At 42.8% G+C, this 27,968-nt stretch overlaps 1 protein-coding gene across 2 annotated transcripts in view; it reads right to left on the reverse strand.

The window, feature by feature from the left end:
• LOC109872604 (rho GTPase-activating protein 32) overlaps positions 1–24,977 on the reverse strand; it is a 212,585-nt gene extending 187,608 nt beyond the window's left edge. For both annotated transcript variants that reach the window (XM_031807802.1, XM_020463896.2), the window contains exon 1: positions 24,486–24,977. The gene's annotated coding sequence lies outside the window, so the exon portion shown is untranslated. The remainder of the gene's footprint in view (positions 1–24,485) is intronic.
• Positions 24,978–27,968: the final 2,991 nt, after the last annotated feature.

A 27,968-nucleotide genomic window follows, 5' to 3' on the forward strand; every position in this document is an offset into this window, starting at 1 on the left:
AACACAAAGCATTATTTTTGGAACAAATCCAACAACACATCACTGAATACCACTCTACATATTTTCAAGCATGGTGGTGTCTGCATCATGTTATGAGTATGCTGGTCATCGGTAAAGACTTAAGTTCCCTCTAAGCTGCGCGTGTGCAGAAGAAAAATCAGCCTGTGCAGTGAAGCACGACATTGAAATTCACTTAACTAAGTTGGAAAACTCTAGTAAGTTAACACTACCAACATTCCCCTTTAGTGAGGGAATTGTGATCAAAAAACACAATATTAGCCACTGTCAATGCAACATACCAAAACAAAACGAACTAGTATTCAAAACTATGCAAGAGATTTTGAACTGGACTGTTTACACAGCATGAGCGGTCGTGAGTAGATGTGCTTGTTTTGATATCAAAGCGAGAGCTGCATGTACAGTAACCACGTGTGCACATTTGTTCATATCCTTTACTAGTTAGTGAGTTACTAGCACAATGGGGGAGTGATTGCTTCCTACAAGAGCACAAAACATGTACATTAAGACATATTTGAAAAGCAAGTCAGGTAAAGAGCTTTTTTTTTCCTCTTAAAGGGGCAGTCTTGTATTTTGAGACAGGATTGAATAAAATAAGTAGCCAACAGGCAGAATATAGCATAATTTGTCTGATTCTCTGTAATAATGCTATGGGAATAATAATGCATTATATTTTGTAAAGTGGTTTATTGCATCAAGAGGAATACATATGTAATAATGTTGTTCATTGACTATAGCTCAGACTTCAACACCAATGTACCCTCCAAGCGCATCATTAAGCTCCGGGCCCTGGCTCTGAACCCCTTCCTAAGCAACTGGGTCCTGGACCTGCTGACGGGTCGCCCCCAGGTGGTGAAGGTAGGAAACAACACCTCCAATACACAAGTCCTCAACACAGGGGCCCCACAAGGCTATGTGCTCAGTACCCTCCTGCACTCCATGTTCACCCACGACTGCGTGGTCACACACACCTCCAACTCAATCAAGTTTGCAGACACAACAACAGGACTAGGCTTGTTTACCCAACAATGACGTGGCAGCACACAAGAGGTGAGGGACCTGGCGGAGTAGTGCCAGGAAAACAACATCTCCCTCAACAAAACGAAGGAGCTAATCATGGACTTCAGGACACAGCAGAGGAGCACGCCCCCGTCCACAACAAAGGGACTGCAGGTGATAAGCTTTAAGTTTCTCGGAGTACACGTCACTGACAATCTGAAATAGTCCATCCACACAGACAGTATGATGAATTAGGCGCAACATAGCCTCTTCAACCTCAGGAGGCCTCAGAAATGTGACTTGGCCCCTAAGACCCTCAAACTCCTACAGATGCATAATAAAGAGCATCCTGTTCGGCTGCATCACCGCCTGGTACGTCAACTGCACCACCCGCAGGGCTCTCCAGAGGGTGGTGCGGTCTGCCCAACGCATCACCGGGGGCACACTACATGCCATCCAGGACACCTACAGCACCTGACGTCAAATGAAGGCCAAAACATCAAGGACAAACACCACCCAAGCCAAGGCCTGTTCAACCCGCTAGCACCCAGAAGGCCATCACTAGCCACCTACCACCCACTCAACCTCTGAACCGTAGAGGCTGCTACCCTATGCACATCGACATGGAATCACTGGTCACTTTAATGTTTACATACTGTTTCTCACTTCATGTGTATACAGTACCAGTCAAAAGTTTGCACACACCTACTCATTTCACTTATTTTTACTATTTTCTACATTGTAGAATAATAGTGAAGACATCAAAACTATGATATAACAAACAAAAAAAGTGTTAAACAAATTTGAGATTCTTCCAAGTAGACAACCTTTGCCTTGACAGCTTCGCACACTTGGCATTCTCTCAATAAGCTTCATGGGGTAGACACCTGAAATGCATATCAACTAAAAGAGGTGTGCCTTGTTAAAGAAATTCTGGAATTTCTATCCTTCTTAATGCGTTTGAGGCACTTTGAGGCACAACTTGTGTTGTGAGAAGGAAGAGGTAGAGTTGGTACACAGAAGATAGCCCTATTTGGTAAAAGACCAAGTCTATATTATAGCAAGAACAGCTCAAATAAGCAGAGAAACAGTCCATCATCACGAAGACATGAAGGTCAGTCAATCAGGAAAATGTCAATAGGTTTGAAAGTTTCTTCAAGTGCAGTCGCAAAATCCATCAAGTGCTCTCATGAGGACCGCCACAGAAAAGCTGCAGAGGTTAAGTTCATTGGAGTTAACCACCTCAGAAAACGGCAATTAACTGCACTTCAGATTGCACCTCAGAGTTCAAGTAACAGACGCATCAACATAAACTGTTCAGAGGAGACTGTATGAATCATGACATCATGGTCAAATTGCTGTAAAGAAACCACTAAAGGACACCAACAAGAAGAAAAGACTTGCTTGGGCCAAGAAACACGAGAAATGGACATTAGAAAGGTGGAAATCTGTCCTTTCGTCTGATGAGTCCACATTTGAGATTTTTGGTTTTAAACGCTGTGTCTGAGACAGAGTGGGTAAACAGATGACCTCCGCATGTGTGGTTCCCACAGTGAAGCACGGAGATGGTGTGTGATTGTGCTTTGCTGGTGACACTGATTTATTTTGAATTTAAGGTACACTTAACCAGCATGGCTACCACAGCATTCTGCAGCGATATGCCATCTCATCTGGTTTGCACTTACTGGGACTATCATTTGTTTTTCAACAGGACAATGACCCAAAACACACCTCCAGGCTGTGTAAGGGCTATTTGACCAAGAAGGAGAGTGATTGAGTGTTGCATCAGGTGACCTGGCTCGATAATCACCTGACTTCAACCCAATTGAGATGGTTTGGGATGAGTTGGACCGCAGAGTGAAGGAAAAGCAGCCAACAAGTGCTACGCATGTGGGAAATCCTTCAAGACTGTTGGAAAAGCATTCCAGGTGACTACCTCATGAAGCTGGTTGAGAGAATGCAAAGCTGTCATCAAGGCAAAGGGTGGTTATTGAAGAAACTCAAATAAAAATATATTTTGTATTGTTTAACACTTTTTTGGTTACTACATGATTCCATTTGTGTTATTTCATAGTTTTGATGTATTCACTACTATTCTATAATGTACAAAATAGTACAAAATAAAGAAAAACCCTGGAATGAGTATGTGTCCAAAATTTTGACTGGTACTGTAAGTATTCAGACCCTTTGCTATCAGACTCGAAATTGAGCTCAGATGCATCCTGTTCCTCTTGATCATCTTTGAGATGTTTCTACAACTTGGAGTCCACCTGTGGTAAATTCAAATCGATTGGACATGATTTGGAAAGGCACACCGGTCTATATAAAAAGGTCTCACAGTTGACAGTGTATGTCAGAGTAAAAACAAAGCCAGGAGGTCGAAGCAAGTATCCATAGAGCTCCGACACAGGATTGTGTCGAGGCACAGATCTGGGGAAGGGTAAGAAAACATGTCTTCAGCATTGAAGATCCCCAAGAACACAGTGGCCTCCATCATTCTTAAAATGGAAAAAGTTTGTAATCACTAAGACTCTTCCTAGAGCTGGCTGCCCAACCATGCTGAGCAATCGGGGGAGAAGGAACTTTGTCAGGGAGGTGACCAAGAACTCGATGGTCACTGACAGAGCTCCAGAGTTCCTCTGAGGAGATGGGATAACCTTCCGGAAGGACATCTCTGCAGCACTCCACCAATCAGGACTTCATAGTTGAGTGGCCAGACAAAAGCCAGTCAGTAAAAGGCACATAAAAGCCTTTTTATTTTTTTATGTAAATGTTCCAAAGGCACGCATCAGAGGCTTGTATGCTGCTTGTATGACTGGAGCCTGGAGATGCTCAACATGTTTACAACAACTAATGGTCAATTACAGTGAGACCGCCAGTCTTTTGCATGACAATAATCAGCTGACAAAATTAACAGCAATAATCTCACCCAATTTCACTGATCTCCTCACTTAGTAAACTAAACAACTCTCCCAAATGTAGAGCCAGTGCACTTTTTCCACTCGTGTTAAGTACTTTGACTTCTATAACTGAGTTATACCTGCAACCCTAAACACATAGCTAAACACGTAGCTCGGGGGGCACAAATGCATGCCGATGGGATTCCTCACTGAAAACATTAGCATGATAACCTAAGGAAAAACATATAGTGAAGAAAATGGAACATAGACGACCAATCCTCAATTACTCTAGCTTCTAGATCTTTATATTTTTAAAAGAGAGCAAAAGCATAACTATGAGGAGAGTGTGAATGTTTCTCAAGCCTTGATAAAAAAAGCGAGCTGAAATTCCTGCCAACAGCATGACTGGATGCCTCCCCTGCACAGGGAGCACAATGTCTGGGATTGTGAGTGTTGGTGGAAGATCCTGCTCAGGTATCGGCCCTGTGGCTCTCTAAGCACTGACACACAGTTTCACACCATGTTGCCAATCCAGGCCCTGAATGAGAATTCCCTTAGTAAACGCTGCCGCCTCATTATCCCCGCCTCTCCATTGTAGGAATACCCTGGCAGCTTTCCAACCTCCCCTCTCAATGCAGGAATTGTTTACGGGGGAATGGAATCCCGTTAGGGAAATCCATGGTATCCTCAAAAGCCGGTGTATGTACAGCCAGGGAGGCTGCAGGGAGAGCGAGTTAGCAGTTCCGTTAATGTGTGGGGTCGGGGCCAGGGACACTGGGCTATGCCAGTTATGTAATTAATGAACATGCAGAGGGGAGCCACAATGGGCGCTGCGGCCCACACAATGCTCCTCCAGCAACCGGGGCATCCAGCATTGAGAGGCCGAAGACAAACAAGGAGCCCTTTGAGACTATATGCGCACTCACAGACATAACAAGTGTACAAAGGAGTGTGGTTGGTTGTGTAATATGAATGCAGGTCTGTTTAGAGCCACTCCATTTTGAATATCTAGAACATCAGATTAAACTCAAGATTATGTCCACTAGTTTATGCTTGTTTGTTAACACCTTCATTCCTTAAATTTGCCTTGGTGGTTGCCAAGCTACCTAGCCTGGTGATGGAATCATTGAGATGATTATTTTTTAAATACAAGTTAGCTATTAGAGGGATGAAAAGGCCGTTATTTACAGAATTGTCTGCTGGCATCAGCTAGCAAAAAGCAGGTAAATTGAAAAGGGTTGTGTTTAAGTCAGACAGGGTGTTCGCACCTTGTTAGCTAACGGAAGTGGAATTCCGAGTGGAGAGCTGACGTAGTCTATGAAAAAGCGCCATGTCAGGTCTGTTTAGAATGCTGTGAGTGCCAAAGAGTTTCCAAAAGCATAGCACTTCGGTCATTACGACACCAGGCAAAACCTAGCGTAATTGCGGACGCCACAAAACGCTGAAACTAAGCAGAGGAAGTCCCTCAAGTGATTTGGCTGCCACACAGTTAGGTGAGCTCCTATTGTTGAGGCGCATGTATATCGCCTCGTTCTTTCGTGATCTCACTCTCGTTCCCATAAGACTCCTCTCACTCTATCTGCTCATCTGCCAAGTATCTCAGGTCAGGGTGCAATGCGACAGGCCAAGGTCAAGAATCCGTCGATAAATCCTTGTGTCTCGGTGGCTACGCACAATATACCCCCATCCCTCCTATGGCCTACAGGAACCCTGGAGTGCCAGCTAACAAGGCTCTGGTGGCTCCTCTGCACACCTTACTCTCAGCTAACTGATGAGTAACAGCCAGTCACCTGTCTATCTAACCACGACACAGACACCACTATGAATGTCCTATAAAGATTATGCGAGCATCCTGATATTTACCTAAACCTGAAATCACATTTGTTTCACATTTATTAGGGACTGTTACTTAGAGTTCAGTTAACGGGAAGGCTAGATGAGCCGAATGGCCTGTTCTCATAACACAAATGCTTTTAGCTTATGTTTTTACGACAGCAGCCCTTTTAAAATTAGGAACAATCATCTGCTACACAAACATGGCATCTATAATAAATGTAATGGCAAATGTGTTCAGTTGAGAGGATTAGTACCGCTTCTTTCAGTCTACAGGACTGCAGCAGTCAAAACACGATGCTACGAAAAGTAGAGCACTGAGGCTGTTGTGTAAAATCACCCACTTGTCTGTCTTTTCTCACAAACGTGACAAGCTTAGACGAGACTCTGGAATTTCAAGAGTGCAATGCTCCAAATTGCAACATGCATTTCACAGAAATAAATAATTATAATTTTGACAAAGCTTAGTTTGAGTAATGCTTGTTTGAGAGAAACCTGAACTCACGCTGAAGGGGTGGGAAGGGGTTGAAAGTAAGATTTGTCACCATCTAGCCTAATCCTTAACCTACGTCATACCCTGTACATTTTCATTATGTTCTACATAATCTTGAATAATTTATTATGTTTACATTTGTATTTCTATGGACTAGGCATAGATAAGATAAGATTTGTTAGATAATCACACCATGATTCTTGAACCAAATATATTGAGATCCGCTAGTGGGATGCAAGACCGATATTAAAAGGAAGCTTGACATTTAGTAGCCTATGTAAAAAATATTTTAAAAAATAAAGACAGACAAGTGTAGTATATAGGCCAAGTGTTCGCTGTTTCTACATAACGCTACAATTAGGGTTTTTTTCCCAGGTAAATAAGAAAATGCAAACAAATGACAAAATGCTTCAAGCTGAAAAAGTCAGACATCTGCTACAATGGCAATGTCTAACCACAAAATACTGATACCTGGAAACAAGTAACCATGCATGGTCATAACACAAATATTAAGAATAAAAACCTTCTTTAAACCCTTGTTTACTTAGAGAACCTAACAAATAAACTGGCTTTACAATACTAGCTAAAAATCTAGTGACGAGAAGAAAAAAAAAAAGATAGTTACACAATTGAAGTCGGAAGTTTACATACAGCTTAGCCAAATACATTTAAACTCAGTTTCACAATTCCTGACATCTAAAAAATAAATTAAAAAACTGTCTAGGATCACCACACTATTTTAAGAATGTGAAATATCAGAATACTAGTAGAGAGAATGATTCATTTCAGCTTTTATTTCTTTCATCACATTCCCAGTGGGTCAGAAGTTTACATACACTCAATTAGTATTTGGTAGCATTGCCTTTAAATTGTTTAACTTGGGTCAAATGTTTGGGTAGCCTTCCACAAGCTTCCCACAATAAGTTGGGTGAATTTTAGCCCATTCCTCCTGACAGAGCAGGTGTAACCGAGTCAGGTTTGTAGGCCTCCTTGCTCGCACATGCTTTTTCAGTTCTGCCCACAAATTTTACATGGGATTTGGGATGGCCACTCCAATACCTTGACTTTGTTGTCCTTAAGCCATTTTGCCACAAGTTTGGAAGTATGCTTGGGGTCATTGTCCATTTTGAAGACCCATTTGCGACCAAGCTTTAACTTCTTGACTGAGGTCTTGAGATGTTGCTTCAGTATACCCACATAATTTTCCTCCCTTATGATGCCATCCATTTTGTGAAGCGCACCAGTCCCTCCTGCAGCAAAGCACCCCCACAACATAATGCTGCCACCACCGTGCTTCACAGTTGGGATGGTGTTCTTCGGATTGCAAGCCTCCCCCTTTTCCTCTAAACATAACCATGGTCATTATGGCCAAACAGTTCTATTTTTGTTTCATCAGACCAGAGGACATTCTCCATAAAGTAAGTATCTGCCTGGCCGGTTCCCCTCTCTCCACTGGGATTCTCTGCCTAACCCTATTACAGGGGCTGAGTCACTGGCTCACTGGTGCTCTTTCATGCCGTCCCTAGGAGGGGTGCGTCACTTGAGTCACTGACGTGATCTTCCTGTCTGGGTTGGAGCCCCCCCTTGGGTTGTGCCGTGGCAGAGATCTTTGTGGGCTGTACTTGGCCTTGTCTCAGGATGGTAAGTTGGTAGTTGAAGATATCCCTCTAGTGGTGTGGGGGCTGTGCTTTGGCAAAGTGGGTGGGGTTATATCCTTCCTGTTTGGCCCTGTCCGGGGGCATCATCGGATGGGGCCACAGTGTCTCTTGACCCCTCCTGTCTCAGCCTCCATTAGTTTGTGTGGGGGGGGGGGGGGGGGGCTAGGGTCAGTTTGTTATATCTGGAGTACTTCTCCTGTCTTATCCGGTGTCCTGTGTGAATTTAAGTATGCTCTCTCTAATTCTCTACCTGGCATGATGACTCCTTGCTGTCCCCAGTCCACCTGGCCGTGCTGCTGCTCCAGCTTCAACTGTTCTGCCTGCAGCTATGGAATCCTGACCTGTTCACCGGACGTGCTACCTGTCCCAGACCTGCTGTTTTCAACTCTCTAGAGACAGCAGGAGTGGTAGAGCTACTCTTAATGATCGGCTATGAAAAGCCAACTGACATTTACTCCTGAGGAGCTGACTTGCTGCACCCTCGACAACTACTTGATCATTATTATTTGAACATGCTGGTCATTTATGAACATTTGAACATCTTGGCCATGTTCTGTTATAATCTCCACCCGGCACAGCCAAAAGAGGACTGGCCACCCCTCATAGCCTGGTTCCTCTCTAGGTTACTTCATAGGTTTTGGCCTTTCTAGGGAGTTTTTCCTAGCCACCGTGCTTCTACACCTGCATTGCTTGCTGTTTGGGGTTTTAGGTATGGGTTTCTGTACAGCACTTTGAGATATCAGCTGATGTACGAAGGGCTATATAAATAAATTTGATTTGTAAACTTCTGACCCACTGGGAAGGTGATGAAAGAAATAAAAGCTGAAATGAATCACTCTACTATTATTCTGACATTTCACATTCTTAAAATAAAGTGGTGATCCTAACTGACCTAAGACAGGGAATTTTTTACTTGGATTAAATGGTGAAAAACTGAGTTTAAATGTATTTGTCTAAGCTGCATGTAAACTTCCGACTTCAACTGTACTTCAGCTATCCATCGATGGGGGAGGTCAAATTGAGCACTTTGCATAATGGAAATGAGGCCACGATAACACAGGCCTTGGAGGCATATTCTGGTAATGGGAATTGTAGGGCCTTAATAAAAATCTGCAATACAGAGAACGCTGATGGAAACAATGAATCCAGAAAATAAAACAGAATTCAACAATATTCACAAATGTATTGAACTTATTAGTAAGCAATTAACTAAATGTATTGAACAATTATTACGTTTATATCAAGAGAAATGAATAAAATGCATCAGTGCATACCCTGCAACTTTCTGAAGAGGCAACGTGAATTCCCCATCTGTGTATGTGCGGTGTGCACAGCTTTCACTTTGTGTAGCCGTTAGCGATGAAGCTAACAAAAATAAATATTCTGGTAGATGGGAAGGCTTTCCCAAAAACCTTCAATTAAAATGTTAACTATAAAGTAGCCTATGCTTACCTGGCAGAATGATATGATTATTTGCATCAATCCAGTGGGTATTTGTTTTGCAAACACTACCATCACACTACAAAAACACAGCACACTGCAAAAAAAAATGTCAGACCTCAAATGTGGTCCCCTCATGTGGTTTAACACTGGTTTTAGACTTTAAACTAATCAATTGAGTTGTTTTAACAAATAAAAAACAAGGAGCAATGTAAACCTGGAAAAACAAAAACTGAATTTATAGGGCTTTAGAATAAGACAGGTTCGGTGTGCTTCTCCTGATACAAAAGGGGAGGTGATACCTCTACTCAGTATCCAATGCTACTTTAAGAGGACAGGTGGTTAACCATTGAGATCCCTGATTGAAAAAAAGTTGAGGCAAGATGCCCCCGATCAAAAAAGGTGATAGGGCAGAGCTCAACATCTTCCACAGAAAGTCTTGTTCCAAACAACTGACAAATAAGAACAGGCCACTGAGTCCATTACATTGGATTTAGAAGGGGTAAACTCGTGATTGGTGTAACCACATATCTCAAATGTTGCAAATTTGAGCTGACATGACAAGATTATTTTAGATTCTCCAATGTCATAGAATAATTGAATGTTAACAGAGGGACATATAGTAGAACAGGCAGTGTCCTTTTATTTTAATAAAGCTGAAGTTACTAACAGGGAGAATTTGACAGTCATGTTCCGTGAATTAAACATATTTTTCGAGCTTAGGAAAATAGGCAATTTGTCCAACTTCATAAAAATCTAAATTCAAGCCAACTAAGTCTAAAATCTTTTCATTCAATTTACACCACTTCATCTGAGCAGTAGTCTACTCCCAGTGCTTGGACAGTTGGGCTAACAGCTCACTGAGGCGATGACGTTGAATCTTATTTTTCTTAGTATTAAATCAACCATGGCAGAAGGCATACTGAATAGAGAGGGGAATTCAGTGGCTGGTACCCGACAGGCCTGACGTTCTTTAGCTCATTGAATAGGGCGGCTGCATTAGCCTGGTCTGTTTTAAATAACCTGCCGGGACAGCACACTTATAAATGAAGAGCAAAAGCAGATAGATGCAGAGCCATTTATATCAACACTAGTGAGCTCTGCCTGCCACCATGAAGACCTGGTTCGAATCAAAGCTGCATCACATTCGGCCGTGATTGGGTCCCATAGGGCGGCGCACAGTTGGCCCAGTGTCGTCCGGGTTTGGACGTCATTGTAAATAAGAATTTGTTCTTAACTGACTTGCCTAGTTAAATAAAAGTTAAATTTAAAAAAAATATGAAAAATAAAAACAAAAACACCCTGCTCTCAGTATCCCAGTTAAGTCCGCTGACAATGAACAAAATGGATGAACTCAATGAGTGAGCAGCACAAATGAATGACCATTGCAAATAGGTTTCCTAATGATTTATCTCTGAAGACAAAGCACTGTGCTGTTCAGTTAAAACTACTCCAAATCACTACCGAGGCAAATTAACCACCACATCATAAATCCCGCTTTACATGCAATTGATACCAATCAAATTAATATGGTGACTATTAAAGTTTCTGCTTTGTCATTGGCACAGTGGCAGCTATTTGGTATGCCTCGTTCTGTGTGTGGAAAACAGGAATTGGAAAGATGGCCTTGTTTTTGCAGTGAGATAAGTAACTAATTATCTCTAGCTTCAAACTAGAGTGTAAATGATGGGATATGAAGACATCCTATACTGAGTCAGTACACGGTGTCCATAGTTTACAGCAGCCAGACTCCTGTATTAGAGAAACAGGCACATCAAACGATAATTTACATTAATACCTGTGACAAACATCTCCTTAATTAATTGCACCCGCAATGAAACATGGTAATTGATAACCATCCTAAGTAGTGTCTAAAGGTTCCATAGTTGGCCAATTAACCACTAGACAGGAACGATCTAACTGTGCTCGTTTGAAAGGATACACAATTGGAATGGAGATGGAGCAGGCAGGAAGGATGGCCGTTTTACAGGCTCCTGACCAATTGTGCTATTTTGTGTTTGTTTTTTTGCACTGATCTTAACATATTTTTATACATAATGTTTTTGCCATTGTTTCCTATGACCTAAAATACACTGCTCAAAAAAAATAAAGGGAACACTAAAATAACACATCCTAGATCTGAATGTATGAAATATTCTAATTAAATACTTTTGTCTTCACATAGTTGAATGTGCTGACAACAAAATCACACAAAAATTAATGGAAATCAAATTTATCAACCCATGGAGGTCTGGATTTGGAGTCACACTCAAAATTAAAGTGGAAAACCACTCTACAGGCTGATCCAACTGATGTAATGTCCTTAAAACAAGTCAAAATGAGGCTCAGTAGTGTGTGTGGCCTCCACGTGCCTGTATGACCTCCCTTCAACGCCTGGGCATGCTCCTGATGAGGTGGCGGATGGTCTCCTGAGGGATCTCCTCCCAGACCTGGACTAAAGCATCCGCCAACTCCTGGACATGTCCCAGATGTGCTCAATTGGATTCAGGTCTGGGGAACGGACGGGCCAGTCCATAGCATCAATGCCTTCCTCTTGCAGGAACTGCTGACACACTCCAGCCACATGAGGTCTAGAATTGTCTTGCATTAGGAGGAACCCATGGCAAACCGCACCAGCATATGGTCTCACAAGGGGTCTGAGGATCTCATCTCGGTACCTAATGGCAGTCAGGCTACCTCTGGCGAGCACATGGAGGGCTGTGCGGCCCCCCCAAAGAAATGCCACCCCACACCATGACTGACCCACCGCCAAACCGGTCATGCTGGAGGATGTTGCAGGCAGCAGAACGTTCTCCACAGCGTCTCCAGACTCTGTCACGTGTGCTAAGTGTGAACCTGCTTTCATCTGTGAAGAGCACAGGGCGCCAGTGGCGAATTTGCCAATCTTGGTGTTCTCTGGCAAATGCCAAACGTCCTGCACGGTGTTGGGCTGTAAGCACAACCCCCACCTGTGGACGTCGGGCCGTCATACCACCCTCATGGAGTCTGTTTCTGACCGTTTGAGCAGACACATGCACATTTGTGGCCTGCTGGAGGTCATTTTGCAGGGCTCTGGCAGTGCTCCTCCTGCTCCTCCTTGCACAAAGGCGGAGGTAGCGGTCCTGCTGCTGGGTTGTTGCCCTCCTATGGCCTCCTCCACGTCTCCTGATGTACTGGCCTGTCTCCTGGTAGCGCCTCCATGCTCTGGACACTACGCTGACAGACACAGCAAACCTTCTTGCCACAGCTCGCATTGATGTCCCATCCTGGATGAGCTGCACTACCTGAGCCACTTGTGTGGGTTGTAGACTCCGTCTCATGCTACCACTAGAGTGAAAGCACCGCCAGCATTCAAAAGTGACGAAAACATCAGCCAGGAAGCATAGGAACTGAGAAGTGGTCTGTAGTCACCACCTGCAGAGAACCACTCCTTTATTGGGGTGTCTTGCTAATTGCCTATAATTTCCACCTGTTGTCTATTCCATTTGCACAACAGCATGTGAAATGTATTGTCAATCAGTGTCGCTTCCTAAGTGGAGTTTGATTTCACAGAAGTGTGATTGACTTGGAGTTACATTGTGTTGTTTAAGTGTTCCCTTTAGCAGTGTATATTCTGAACAGCTATCACTAAAGTCAACATATTGATTATCCTGCACCAGCCCTAATCCCCGACACTCATAGAAGGTGAGGCTGCACTATAGTGGCTGGCGCACGGCACCCTGGTGAGACTACGGTGGTGAATTAATAAAATCACCTCTACCCTCATTCTATTGCCGAATTAGAAATCGCTGGAAAATAAACTGGACGAGCTTCGTTCGAGACTATCCCATCAACGGGACATTAAGAACTGTAAAAGACCATACTTCTGAGTCATGGCTGGACATGGATAATATACAGCTAGCAGTTTCTTTTCTATGAATCGGCAGGACAGAATGGCAGAGTCTGGTAAGATCAGGGTTAGTGGTGGTGTGTCTGAAATCTAATAAAGGAAGTCTCAAGGTTCTGTTCACCTGAGTTAGAATACCTCATAAGTTGTAGACCATACTATTTACCAAGAGAGGTTTCATCTGTATTTTTTGTAGCAGCCTATTTACCACCACAAACCAATGCTAGCACTAAGACCACACTCAATAAGCTGTATAGGGCCATAAGCCGGTGATTTTAAATGCAGGAAACCTCCATCTACCATCATGTCACCTGTGCAACTAGAGGGATAAAACTCTAGATCACCTTAACTCCACACACAGAGGAGCATAAAAAGCTCTCCCTTTGCTTTCCATTGGGCAAATCGGACCATAACTCTATCCTCCTGATTCCTGCTTACATGCAAAAACTCAAACGGGAAGTACCAGTGACATACCCAATACGGAAGTGGTTCGATGTAGCAACTACAGGACTTTTTTGCAAGCACAGACTGGAATACGTTGCGGGATTAATCTGATGGCATTGAGGAGTTCACCACAATGACGACAATGTCCCCACAGTGACCGTATACACCACAAACAGAAGCCATGGATTACAGGCAACATTCTTACTGAACTAAAGGCTAGAGATGCCACTTTCAAGGAGCTAATCCAGACGCTTATAAGAGATCCCGCTTCGCCCCTTCGACAAAGCATCAAACAGACAAAGCATCAATACAGGACTAAGATCTAATCCTACTATACCAGCTCTGACACCCGTCGGATGTGTCAGGGCTTGCAAACTACAAATGGAAACCCAGTAAAGAGCTGCCCAGTGACGTGAGCCTACCAGACGAGCACCGCTTTGAGGGAAGCAACACTGAACCATCCATGAGAGCACCAGCTGTTCTAGATGACTGTATGATCACGCTCTCTGTAGCAGATGTGATAAGACAAACAAACAAACAGGTTACAATTCACAAGGCGGATTACAAGGACTCTCAGTCAGAGCATGAACTGATCAGTTGACAACAGTCTTCACTTACATTTTCATGGATCACATCTACGCCACCATCACAGACACCCTAGATCCATTCCAAATCACATACCGCCCCAACAGATCCACAGATGAAGCAATCTCTATTGCACTCTACACTGCCCTTTCCCACCTGAAGAAAAGGAACACCTACGTGAGAATGCTGTTCATTATCTACAGCTAAGGGTTCAACATCATAGCACCCTCCAAGCTCATTACTAAACTCAGGACCCTGGGACTAAACACCTCCCTTTGCAACTGGATCCTGAACTTTGATGGGCTGCCACCAGGTGGTGAGGGTAGGTAACAACATATACGCAACGCTGATCCTCAACATGGGGACCCCTCAGGGGTGCATGCTCAGTTCTCTCCTGTATTCCCTGGTCACCTACAACTGCATGGCCATGCACGATTCAACCACCATCATTAAGTTTGTCGACACCACGATAGTGGCCAAATCACCGATGAGACAGCAGTGTGACCTGGCAGTGTGGAGCTAGGACAACAACCTCTCCCACAATGTGGGCAAGACAGATGAGCTTATCATGGACTACAGGACACGGAGGACCGAGCACGCCCCCAGTCACATCAACAGAGCTGTGGTAGAGCGGGTCGAGAGCTTCCAAATTCCTCTGTGTCCACATCACTAAGGACATAGCATGGTCCAATTACACAAACACAGTCGTGAAGAGGGCACAACACCTTTTCCCCCCTCAGGAGGCTGAAGAATTTGGCAAAAAGTTAAACTCAGATCCTCAAAAAGTTCAACTGCACCATTGAGAGCCTCTTGACTAGTTGCATCAACACTTGATATGGCAACTGCTCGGCATTCGAGCGCAAGTCGCTAAAGGGTAGAGTGTACGGCCCAGTACATCACTGGGGCCGAACTCCAGCCATCCAAGTCATAGACTGTTCTCTCTGCTACCGCACGACAAGCGTTAACGGAACGCCAAGTATATGAACAAAAGGCATCTGCACAACTTCTACCCCCACGTCACAAGACTGCTGAAAAGTTTATAAAATGGCTACCCGGGCAATTTACATTGAACGCCTACATGATTTATTTATTTATCTTACTCTCCTTGCAGACTCATATCAAACATCTCCAATCGAAAATCAAATCAAGAGTCGGCTTTCTATTCCGCAACAAAGCCTCCTTCACTCACGCCGCCAAGCTTACCCTAGTAAAACTGACTATCCTACCGATCCTCGACTTCGGCGATGTCATCTACAAAATGGCTTCCAACACTCTACTCAGCAAACTGGATGCAGTCTATCACAGTGCCATCCGTTTCGTCACTAAAGCACCTTATACCACCCACCACTGCGACTTGTATGCTCTAGTCGGCTGGCCCTCGCTACATATTCGTCGCCAGACCCACTGGCTCCAGGTCATCTACAAGTCCATGCTAGGTAAAGCTCCGCCTTATCTCAGCTCACTGGTCACGATGGCAACACCCATCCGTAGCACGCGCTCCAGCAGGTGTATCTCACTGATCATCCCTAAAGCCAACACCTCATTTGGCCGCCTTTCGTTCCAGTACTCTGCTGCCTGTGACTGGAACGAATTGCAAAAATCGCTGAAGTTGGAGACTTTTATCTCCCTCACCAACTTCAAACATCAGCTATCTGAGCGGCTAACCGATCGCTGCAGCTGTACATAGTCTATTGGTAAATAGCCCACCCTTTCTCACCTACCTCATCCCCATACTGTTTTTATTTATTTACTTTTCTGCTCTTTTGCACACCAATATCTCTACCTGTACATGACCATCTGATCATTCATCACTCCAGTGTTAATCTGCAAAATTGTAATTATTTGCCTACCTCCTCATGCCTTTTGCACACATTGTATATAGACTCCCCCTTTGGTTTCTACTGTGTTATTGACTTGTTAATTGTTTACTCCCATGTGTAACTCTTTGTTGTCTGCTCACACTGCTATGCTTTATCTTGGCCAGGTCGCAGTTGCAAATGAGAACTTGTTCTCAACTAGCCTACCTGGTTAAATAAAGGTGAAATAAAAAATAATAAAAAATAAAAAAAAGAAATTAATAGTTTTGAACTGACTCCCTTGCACTGGCTCTATGCACACTCACTAGACTCTGCCCACACTTTACTACACTGACATTCCAACACACAAACGCATGTTAACGCCACACACATACGCTGCTGCTACTCTTTACTATAAACGCAGTAAAAAAAATAAAAAAAGAAACGTCCCTTTTTCTGGACCGTCTTTCAAAGATAATTCGTAAAAATCCAAATAACTTCAGATCTTCATTGTAAAGGGTTTAAAAACCATTTCCCATGCTTGTTCAATGAACCATAAACAATTAATGAAAATTTACCTGTGGAATGGTCATTAGGCAATTAATGTCACAGCTATGAAAACTGAGGACACTAAGGAAGCCTTTCTACTGACTTTGAAAAACACCAAAAGAAAGATGCCCATGTTCCCTGCTCATCTGCGTGAATATGCCTTAGGCATGCTGCAAGGAGGCATGAGGACTGCAGATCCAGGGCAATAAATTGCCATGTCCATTGCTGTGAGCGCTACAGGAAGACAGGATGGACAGCTGATCGTCCTCGCAGTGGCAGACCACGTGTAACACCTACACAGGATTGGTACATCTAAACACACCTGCAGGACAGGTACAGGATGGCAACGACAACTGCCTGAGTTACACCAGGAATGCACAATCCCTCCATCAGGGCTCAGACTGTCCACAATAGGCTGAGAGAGGCTGGACTGGGGACTTGTAGGCCTGTTGTAAGGCAGGTCCTCACCAGACATCACCGGCAATGTCACATATGGGCACAAACCCACTGTCGCTGGACTAGACAGGATTAGCAAAAAGTGCTCTTTACTGACGAGTTACGATTTTGTCTCACCAGGGGTGATGGTCGGATTCACTTTTATCATTGAAGGAACATAGAAACCTGTACTCTGGAGCGGGATCGATTTGGAGGTGGAGGGTCAGTCATGGTCTGGGGCGGTGTGTCACAGCATCATCGGACTAAGCTTGTTGTCATTGCAGGCAATCTCAACGCTGTGCATTACAGGGAAGACAGGCTCCTTCCTCATGCGGTACCCTTCCTGCAGGCTCATCCTGACATGACCCTCCAGCATGACAATGCCACCAGCCATACTGCTCGTTCTGTGTGTGATTTCCTGCAAGGCAGGAATGTCAGTGTTCTGCCACGGCCAGCAAAGAGCCTGGATCTCAATCCCATCGAGCATGTCTGGAACCTGTTGGATAGGAGGGTGAGGGCTAAGGCCATTCCCCCCAGAAATGTCTGGGAACATGCAGGTGCATTGGTGGAAGAGTGGGGTAACATCTCACAGCATGAACTGGCAAATCTAGTGCAGTCCATGAGGAGACGATGCACTGCAGTACTTAATGCAGCTGGTGGCCACACCAGATACTGACTGTTACTTTTGATTTTGCACTGTCCCACAGTTGACAGTGCATGTCAGAGCTCCGAGGATTGTGTCGAGGCACAGATATGGGGAAGGGTACCAAAACATTTCTGCAGCATTGAAGGTTTGTTCAGGGACACATTTCATTTATGTTCGTCACATGTCTGTGGGACTTGTTCAGTTGTTGAATCTTATTATGTTCATACAAATATTTTCACATGTTAAGTTTGCTGAAAATAAATGCAGTTGATAGTGAGGACATTTATTTTTATTCTGAGTTTATATCCTGATTGCCAAGTCACTTTCACACCTACCCACATGTACAGTGCATTTGGAAAGTACTCAGACCCTTTGACTTTGCCCCCCAAAAATGTATGTTACATCCTTATTCTAAAATGGATCCAATTGTTTTTTCCCCTCAATCTACACACAATAACGGCAAATTGAAGGTTTAGACATTTTTGCTAATTTATCAAATTTAAAACATACATAGCTTATTTACATAAGTATTCAGAATTCTCTGAATGTCATTGAGTGGCCTAGCCAGAGTCCGGACTTGAACCCGATCTAATATCGCTGGAGAGACCTGAAAATAGCTGTGCAGCGATGCTCCCCATCCAACCTGACAGAGCTTGAGAGGATCTGAAGAAAAGAATGGGAAAAACTCAAAATACAGGTGTGCCAAGCTTGTAGCTTCATACCCAAGAAGACTAGAGGCTGTAATAGCTGCCAAAGGTTCTTCAACAAAGTACTGAGTAAAGGGTCTGAAAACTTTGTAAAATGTGATATTTCCGGGGGGGTTTTTTGCAAACATTTATAAAAACCTGTTTTTGCTGTGTCCTTGAGGTATTTTGTGTAGATTGATGAGGGAAAAAAACTATTTAATCAATTTTAGAATAAGGCTGCAAAGTAACAAAATGTGCAAAAAGTGAAGGGGTCTGAATACTTTCCAAATGCACTGTACATAATCAATTACTTCGTACCCCTGCACATTGACTCAGTAATAGCACTCCTTGTATGTTGCCTTGACTGTTTTTGTGTTTCTATATAGCAAATGTTTGTCTTACTTTTTAACTCTGCATTGTTGGGAATGGGATTGTAAGTAAGCATTTCACTGTAAAGTCGACACCAGTTGTATTTGGCGCATGTGACCAATAAAATGCATTTGATTTTTGATTATGGCCCAGTATCATCTTAGTCATTATGGCTGATGTGGCATTGGAAATCCAACAAAGATTGACTAGCGCCAGCCATGTCGCTTGGTAGTTTCCCTTGGTATTGATCACATGATCTGGTCTTTCAAGAGTAAGGAACTCCTTGTTAGTTAGGGTCAATGTTTAGGGAAGCCTTGGAAACTTCAGTACATCACGTAAAGATCTTGAGGGCCATTACACTCCACTCCACTAACGACAGTGTTTTGTGCACAAGTTGGTCATAGCAAAGCAAAGGAATTGTCTAACCATTTCTCATGCACTTCTCCGCCAAAAATTATATATAAGTGAACGCACTTTGGAAAGCCTAAACATTTTCATTACATTCTGAACCAATAGTTTCACTCTGTAAAATGTTGATGTGCTACTCTCGAGTGCTTTGCAGGCTGACTTGCTTTTAGGGTGCGAGACAGATTGATGCCATGGACTAGATTAAACTGTAGGCTATGGATGGAATCTCTACGTAATATCAAAGGGGTATAATAAGGGAAGATAAACAATCATATAAATAACAGGTTGACCATGAGCAAAAAGGCTCATACATATTCATTAACTTGCTTAAGCAGAGATGTGTTTTGGATGATTAAAGGAGAAGTTAGCTTTTTTTTTTACAACCAAATGGCAAGTGTTTGCTAGCACATGCGTAGGCTTGTTTTCTTCTTGTTAGCTTTGATGCATGCTTATGGTATTGATCAGACTTCCCTTACAGAACCAACACGGTTATATTTACACAATAATATGATTATTGTGGATAGTCAGATTAGTATAATAGTTTGTTTAAAACATTTACATAATCCTGTTTACATGGACACATCTGAAATTAAGCTACTGATGGGACTTTTGTTGCCTAAACATCGGACCATTAGCATGGTTAGTCTATGGATATCAGTCAATGTCATCGCTAAACAAATACAATAGTCCTTACAAAGCAGAATGTTGAATAAAATTATATTTACACTTACTTTACCGGTTGTACATGCTGTTTGTCCTTTTTAGAGTAGGAGGCGGCAATAGGATATAAAGAGGAAAGTGTGATTTACCCAACTTTTTGCAGCACAGGGAGGTTCTGTATCTTGTATTTTCAATCTATTGACGCATAGAGTACCACAGTATTAGTCATAATACCCATAAAACCTAGCGGTAAAACAAGGAAATGATTCCAATCGTTTTTTCACCATGCATTTTCCCATTGAGGATTTTAGAAACGCTTAAAATAAGGGCTGTGAATGGTATAGGCTTCCCCTGGCATGACATGTTGATAAGGACAAAGTGACTTATCAATATATTTGCCTGCACTTACCCCCCAAAAATGAAATGACATTTAGCTGCTAAGGTGGCTATCACAAATAACTACAAATGATATGTGGACGAGACTTACGAATCAAGAAAAAAGGTAATCTCTGGATTAACTATATAATGTTGGCTAAATGTAGAAATGAATAAATTGGGAAAATTTCATTAAAATGGACAATTCTGTGAACTGTCTTGTGCAAGTTTTAAATTGACACAATACCTGTTAGCATGCAGGAGCTTGCAGGGATTTGTAGTCTTGCATGGTCTACTTTTATGCTAATTAACATTTGAGCATAAATCTGAGTGTAAATATTTAATTTCACCTTTATTTCACCAGGTAGACCAGTCGAGAACAAGTTCTCATTTACAACTGCGACCTGGCCAAGATAAAGCAAAGCTGTGTGACAAAAACAACACAGAGTTACACATGGGATAAACAAACGTACAGTCAATGACACAAGAAAAAAAGTCTGTACAGTGTGTGCAAATGTAGTAAGATTAGGGAGGTAAGGCAATAAATAGGCCATAGAGGCTAAATAATTACAATTTAGCATTAACACTGGCGTGATAAATGTGCAGATGATTATGTGCAAGTAAAGATATTTGGGTGCAAAAGAGAAACAACAAAATCGATAACAATATGGGGATGAGGTATTTACAGATGGGCTGTGTACAGGTACAGTGATCAGTAAGCTGCTCTCACAGCTGATGCTTAAAGTTAGAGAGGGAGATATAGGACTCCAGCTTCAGTGATTTTTGTAATTCGTTCCAGTCATTGGAATGAAAGGCAGCCAAATGAGGTGTTGGCTTTGGGGATGACCAGTGAAATATACCTGCTGGAGCGTGTGCTACGGGTGGGTGTTGCTATGGTGACCAGTGAGCTGAGATAAGATGGAGCTTTACCTAGCAAAGACTTATAGATGACCTGGAGCCAGTGGGTTTGGCGACGAATATGTAGCAAGTGCCAGTCGATGAGAGCATACAGGTCGCAGTGGTGGGTAGTATATGGGGCTTTGGTGATAAAACGGATGGCACGGTGATAGACTACATCCAATTTGCTGAGTAGAGTGTTGGAGGCTATTTTGCAAATGACGTCGCCGAAGTCAAGGATCGGTAGGATAGTCAGGTTTACGAGTGTATGTTGGCAGCATGAGTGCGAGGCTTTGTTGCGAAATAGGAAGCCGATTCTAGATTTAATTTTGGATTGGAGATGCTTAATGTGAGTCTGGAAGGAGAGTTTACAGTCTAACCAGACACCTAGGTATTTGTCCACAAGTCAGAACCGTCCAGAGTACTGACGCTAGTCGGGCGGGTGCGAGCAGCAATCGGTTGAATAACATGCATTTAGTTTTGCTAGCATTTAAGAGCAGTTGGAGGCCACGGAAGGAGAGTTATGACATTGAAACCCGTTTGGAGGTTTGATAACAGTGTCCAAAGAAGGGTCTGATGTATACAGAATGGTGTCATTTGCGTAGAGGTGGATCAGAGAATCACCAGCAGCAAGAGCGACATTATTGATATATACAGAGAAAAGAGTCGGCCCAAGAATTGAACCCTGTGGCACCCCCATAGAGACTGCCAGAGGTTCGGACAACAGGACCTCCGATTTGACACACTGAACTTTATCTGAGAAGTACTTGGTGAACCAGGCGAGGCAGTCATTTGAGCAACCGAGGCTGTTGAGTCTGCCGATAAGAATGTTGTGATTGACAGAATCGAAAGCCTTGGGCAGGTTGATGAAGATGGCTGCACAGTACTGTCTTTTATCGATGGCGGGTATGATATCGTTTAGGACCTTGAGCGTGGCTGAGGTGCACCCATGACCAGCTCTGAAACCATATCATATCATATCATAGTGGAGAAGGTACAGTGGGATTCGAAATGGTCGGTGATCTGTTTGTTAACTTCGCTTTCGAAGATTTTAGAAAGGCAGGGCAGGATGGATATAGGTCTGTAACAGTTTGGGTCTAGAAGGGGATGACCGTGGCAGCTTTCAAATCTTTGGTGATCTCAGACGATATGAAAGAGGTTGGAACAGGCTAGTAATAGGGGTTGCAACAATTTCTGTGGATAATTTTAGAAAGAGAGGGTCCAGATTGTCTAGCCCAGCTGATTTGTAGGGATCCAGATTTTGCAGCTCTTTCAGAACATCAGCTGTCTGGATTTGGGTGAAAGAGAAGCGGGGGGGGGGCTTGGCAAGTTTCTGCAGGGGGTGCAGAGCTGTTGGTAGGGGTAGCCAGGTGGAAAGCATGGCCAGCTGTAGAAAAATGCTTATTGAAATTGAATTATCGTAGATGTATCGATTGTGACAGTGTTTCCAAGCCTCAGTCCAGTGGGCAGCTGGGAGGTGCTCTTATTCTCCATGCACTTTAGTGTCCCAAAACTTTTTGGAATTTGTGCTGCAGGATGCAAATTTCTGTTTGAAAAAGCTAGCCATAGCTTTCCTTAACTCTGTGTATATTGGTTCCTAACTTCCCTGAAAAGTTGCATATCGCAGGGGCTATTCGGTGCGAATGCAGTATGCCACAGGATGTTTTTGTGCTGGTCAAGGGCAGTCCGGTCTAGAGTGAACCAAGCGCTATATCTGTTCTTTGTTCTACATTTTTTGAACGGGGCATGCTTATTTAAGATGGTGAGGAAAGCACTTTTAAAGAGCAACCAGGCATCCTCTACAGACGGGATGAGGTCAATATCCTTCTAGGATACTCGGGCCAGGTCGATTAGAAAGGCCTGCTTGCTGAGGGATTTAAGGGAGCGTTTAAAAGCAAGTTCCTGCATGCTAACAGGTATTGTGTCAATTTAAAACTTGGTCGTTTGACCGCGGACCCATTACGGACACAGGCAATGCCGTGATCGCTGAGATCCTGGTTGAAGACAGCAGAGGTGTATTTAGAGGGCAAGTTCGTCAGGATGATATCTATTTGGGTGCCCATGGTTATGGATTTAGGGTTGTACCAGGTAGGTTCCTTGATAATTTGTGTGAGATTGAGGGCCTCTAGTTTAGGTCACCTAACAGTATATATCCCAGTTTAGGTCACCTAACAGTACGAGCTCTTAAGATAGATGGGCAATCAATTCACATATAGTGTTCAGGGCACAGCTGGGGACTGAGGGGGTCTATAACAAATAGAGCCAAATATATTGATTTTATTTTACCTTTATTTAACTAGGAAAGTCAGTTAATAAGAACACATTTTTATTTTCAATGAACAGTGGGTTAACTGCCTGTTCAGGGGCAGAACGACATTTGTCAGCTAGGGGGGTTTGAACTTTCAACCTTCCGGTTACTAGTCCAACGCTCTAACCACGAGGCTACCCTGCCGCCCCAAAGGCACCTTGTCAAGGAGAGATTTACATGGTTATCAAAACATCACGTAACACAGCCCTTATTTTAAGTGTTTCTAAAATTCCCTACTGATAAAAATAATGTTGTAGAAACGATTGAAACCATTTACCATTTGACCGCTAGGTTTTTGGGTATTATTACACCTCCACTGTGGGGCTCTATTACACAATATGTAAACCATAAGGGAATGTAGTCGACCTAAGCATGTTACCTCACCTGGCAGTTTGATTAGTCACAGTGCGAATTGCATCAGTATTGAAAATAAAAAACGATATTGACCAACATACTCTAGGTCAGGTTGCTACACTACTCTGTGGATATTTTGTCTCACATTCCTCTCTGTAAAACGACCAACCGGTGAAGTAATATTTTTATTCACTCTTTTGCCTTGTATTGGTCGTGAGTTAACTTTCCTGTTCCAAACGCTAATTTCTGCCTACATAGAATTCTTTGCAATTCAACATTGGGTTTTCAGGCTAGGACTTTAGATAAATGCAGAAAATTGCCAATCCAAATTAACGTTATACCACAGTAACCATGGTATTTTTGCTAAACGTTTTTGATTCAGATTTCGGACATAACGTTAAAGTTGTATGTGTAAACATACATTTCTAAAGATCCATACTTTGTTTTTCCAAAACTCACTTCACTCGTGTATGAAAGGGTTTTGGAACACGCACAGATCAAATACACCGTTGGAACGCCGATTAAATTGTTTACCTGTCCTAATAATTAAAAAGATTATTCCGAAAACCAGGTTTTTTAATTGGTGTATGTTTACTTTGATTTTGACATTAATCCGTTTAAGATAGTCATGTAAACACATTACAATATTGCCATACTCGGACTACTGCCTTAATTTAATATGGAATTATTGGTATTCATGTAAACGTTTGATAACGTTAACTGAAGTGACAGAAATGTATGTTTACCGGTGTGTTTGATGAGATGTTTTTCGGGTTATCACTCTCGCTTTCACCACAGTTTCCTCCTCCTGGTGTCTTCCACGCCAGCTGCAGAAACACAGCTTGATCCCTCGGAGCCAAAACACCGCATTATAAAACAAACCAAATACGCTAGATATTTTATATAGCTAACGTTAAGCTAGTTAGGTAAATGTTTCCTGAACAACAACGTTACGTCCCATAAAAAAATATCGCCTCAACCTCGCTGTCCGTGTGTTCAAAAACTCCCGCTGGAGATGGCTCGTTGGCAATGTTCAAACAGCTGTTATCGTGTTTAAGTAAAGCTAAACTGCCTTAAAAAATGTGATGGTACTTCACAATGAGAAAACATTGACTGAAATTCCCTTTGCAGCCAGTTGAAGGACAGTTTTATAGGTAAACTTTACTCGCACTAAAACATTCGAACCACCACTTCCAGGAGAGAATCCGAGGACATCGTGAACGCGCAGAGGCGTACCGTTCGTGACTGTGCGCGCTCTCGTGGAATGAGCGCACGTGGATTAGATTTAACATGCTCGGTCTCTCAGGACATTGCTCATCAATCAGATTGCAATTTTGTAAAACACTAAGTATGTTTGAAACCCAGCTCTGAAACTATCATCTTTGTCGTGTAATTTTACTCTACTACTCTGCCATCCTCTGGTGCTTGTCTGTAATGGCATCCTCTAAAGGTTACCATAATTTACACTGTTGTGACAGTACACCACACCAGTGACTGGCCACTACACCAAATTGCCTTAGGAAAAGCTTAGTCTGGGGCCCCAAAAGCAGGTGTCCGGGGGCAAATAAGAGGCATGCTACAGTACAAATGACGGGGGAAAAAGCACATTGATTTGTTACGTTTTATTATATCAAAATACAAAACATATCTGAAGCAGAGTAAAGGTTACATGAGACTTTAGCATCTGACAATGTCAACTCAATAAGTTCTGCAGAGTCAGCATGGAATGGGTGAGAGGGAAAGGGGCCTTTAATTGGTACTATTATCCAATACAACACTACCTTGGGAAGCAGGGTACACATCTCAGTAGACATGAATTGCTACTTCCCATGAGCCTCTGGCTAATCAATAGCTAAGAAACGCTCAACTCCATTCTCTTATATCCAGGCGGAGTTGAGTTTTGATAACTGGTCACAGGATTTGGTAGCAACAACATTGAGTCAGCATCAGTCGATTCTTGTAAAAATGTCAATTCTGAAAACGCTTACCTGGACCTATGTTTGTCCTGTACAACTGCGGTCCTTCCGCAGGGTGCTAAAATTCATACTTTTAATAAAAACGTGTATCGAATACAACCACCAACATTTTCCTCATTTGCATTTCTCATACTACTTACTATGTCAATTGAGATTCAATTGACACATGCACATAGAATACCACAGTATGAGTCATAATACCTAGCTGTCAAACAGGGAAATGGTTCCAATCGTTTTTCAACCATTCATTTTCCCATGGGGGATTTCAGACAAACTTAAAATAAGGGCTGTGTTTCATGTAGGCTTACCCTGGCATGATGTTTTGATAACTGTGTATAAAACTTTTATCAATATATTTGGCTCTATTTATTCTCAGAAACTAAAATGCCAATTAGCATTAAAGTAGACATCATGCAAGACTACAAATCCCTGTAAGCTCTTGCAAATCCTCTCTTTGACGCCTTTGCTAACATGTAATGTGTCAATTTAAAACCCAATACCTGTTAGCAAAGGCGTCAAAGAGAGGATGTCCATTCTGGAGCAATTAGCTTTAATTGTCTTGCTGAAGGGCAGATCGACAGTCAGCATGACTCGAACTAGCAACCTTTCGCTAACTGGCCCAACGATCTGACCGCTAGGCTCCCTGCCACAATGTACAGCTGTGTCTGTCGCTATACTGCCTTGAGGGGCCCCCTGGCCTGGGACTGGCGGCTATGCTTCAGGTTGGCTGCTGGTGGTGGTTGAGGGACCAGGGTCTTCAAAATGATTATATATTTATTAATTTTTAGTAAGTTATTTAATACATTTAATAGTTTAAATTTAGTTAACACACTGCCAGAACTTGAGGTAGGCCTATACAAGAAACAGCCAATGACGCCTTTTGTCTACATTTTAAACAGTCTGATAAATCAATTTAATATATACCATCACATAAATAATATATTGTTTGTAGGAAATTAACAGTAGGAAATTAAAAACGTAGTTTTGAAAGGCCTCTGAAAGCAAAAGTTGGATATTTTATATCAGATGACAAGGTTGAACTATAGCCTAACAGGCACATGGGATTCAGTTCCTTGTGCTTGACTACAGGCATATAGAATGGTGCTGGATTAGATAGCTGCCGTATTACGGGCTCCTGATCAATTCTGCTATTTTGTGTGTGTTTTTTGAGCTGATCTTAACTTATTTTGTACATAATGTTTGCACCATCAGAACAGCAATCACTAACCTCGATTTGGATGAAGATTTTTACTTCAATGAGTCGTCATCGCAGGACATACTGCTTACCCCGTACCAGGCCCTAATCCCTGAGATGCATAGAAGAAAGAGGTGACGTAAGCGAGGCCGACATGCGGGCACTTAGACGAAACTATGTCGCCTCTACCCTCCATTTTATTGGCAAACATACAATCACTGGGGAAGAAACAGGACGAGCTTGGTTCTAGATGATCCCATCAACAGGACCTGAAGAACTGTAATATCCTTTGTTTCTCTGATTCGTGGCTGAACAAGGACATGGATAATATACATCTATCTGTTTTTTCTATGCATCGGCAGGACAGAACTTCAGCTTCGGGTAAGGTAAAGGGGAGGTGTGTGTCTCTTTGTTAACACATTCTCTAATATTAAGGAAGTCTCAAGGTTCTGCTCACCTAGAATACCTCATGATAAGCTGTAGACCATACTATTTACCAAGGAGTTTATCTATATTTTTCGTAGATGTTTATTTACCACCACAAACCAATGCTGGCACTAAGACTGCACTCAACAAGCTGTATAGGGCCATAAACAAACAAGAAAATGTTCATCCAGAAGCGGAGCACCTAGTGGCCAGTGATTTTAATGCAGGGGAACTGAAATCAGTCTAACTGCATTTCCACCAACATGTCACCTGTGCACCTTTACTCCACACACAGAAATGCATACAAAACTCATCCTCGCCCTCCATTTGGCAAATCTGACCATAAGTGAATCCTTCTGATTCCTGCTTACAAGCAAAAACTGAAACAGGAAGCACCAATGATGCACCCAATACAGAAGTGGTCCGATGTAGCGGATGCTAAACTACAGGACTGTTTTGCTAGCATAGACTGGAATATGTTTCAGGATTCATCCGATGGCATTTTAGAGTTTACCACATCAGTCACCATCTTCATAAGTGCATCGACGACGTCATCCCAACAGTGACCGTACGTACATATCCCAACCAGAAGCCATGGATTACAGGAAGCATCTGCACTGAGCTATAGGCTA

The sequence above is a fragment of the Oncorhynchus kisutch genome, linkage group LG28 (genome assembly GCF_002021735.2).
Source record: "Oncorhynchus kisutch isolate 150728-3 linkage group LG28, Okis_V2, whole genome shotgun sequence".
Classification (NCBI taxonomy): domain Eukaryota; kingdom Metazoa; phylum Chordata; class Actinopteri; order Salmoniformes; family Salmonidae; genus Oncorhynchus; species Oncorhynchus kisutch.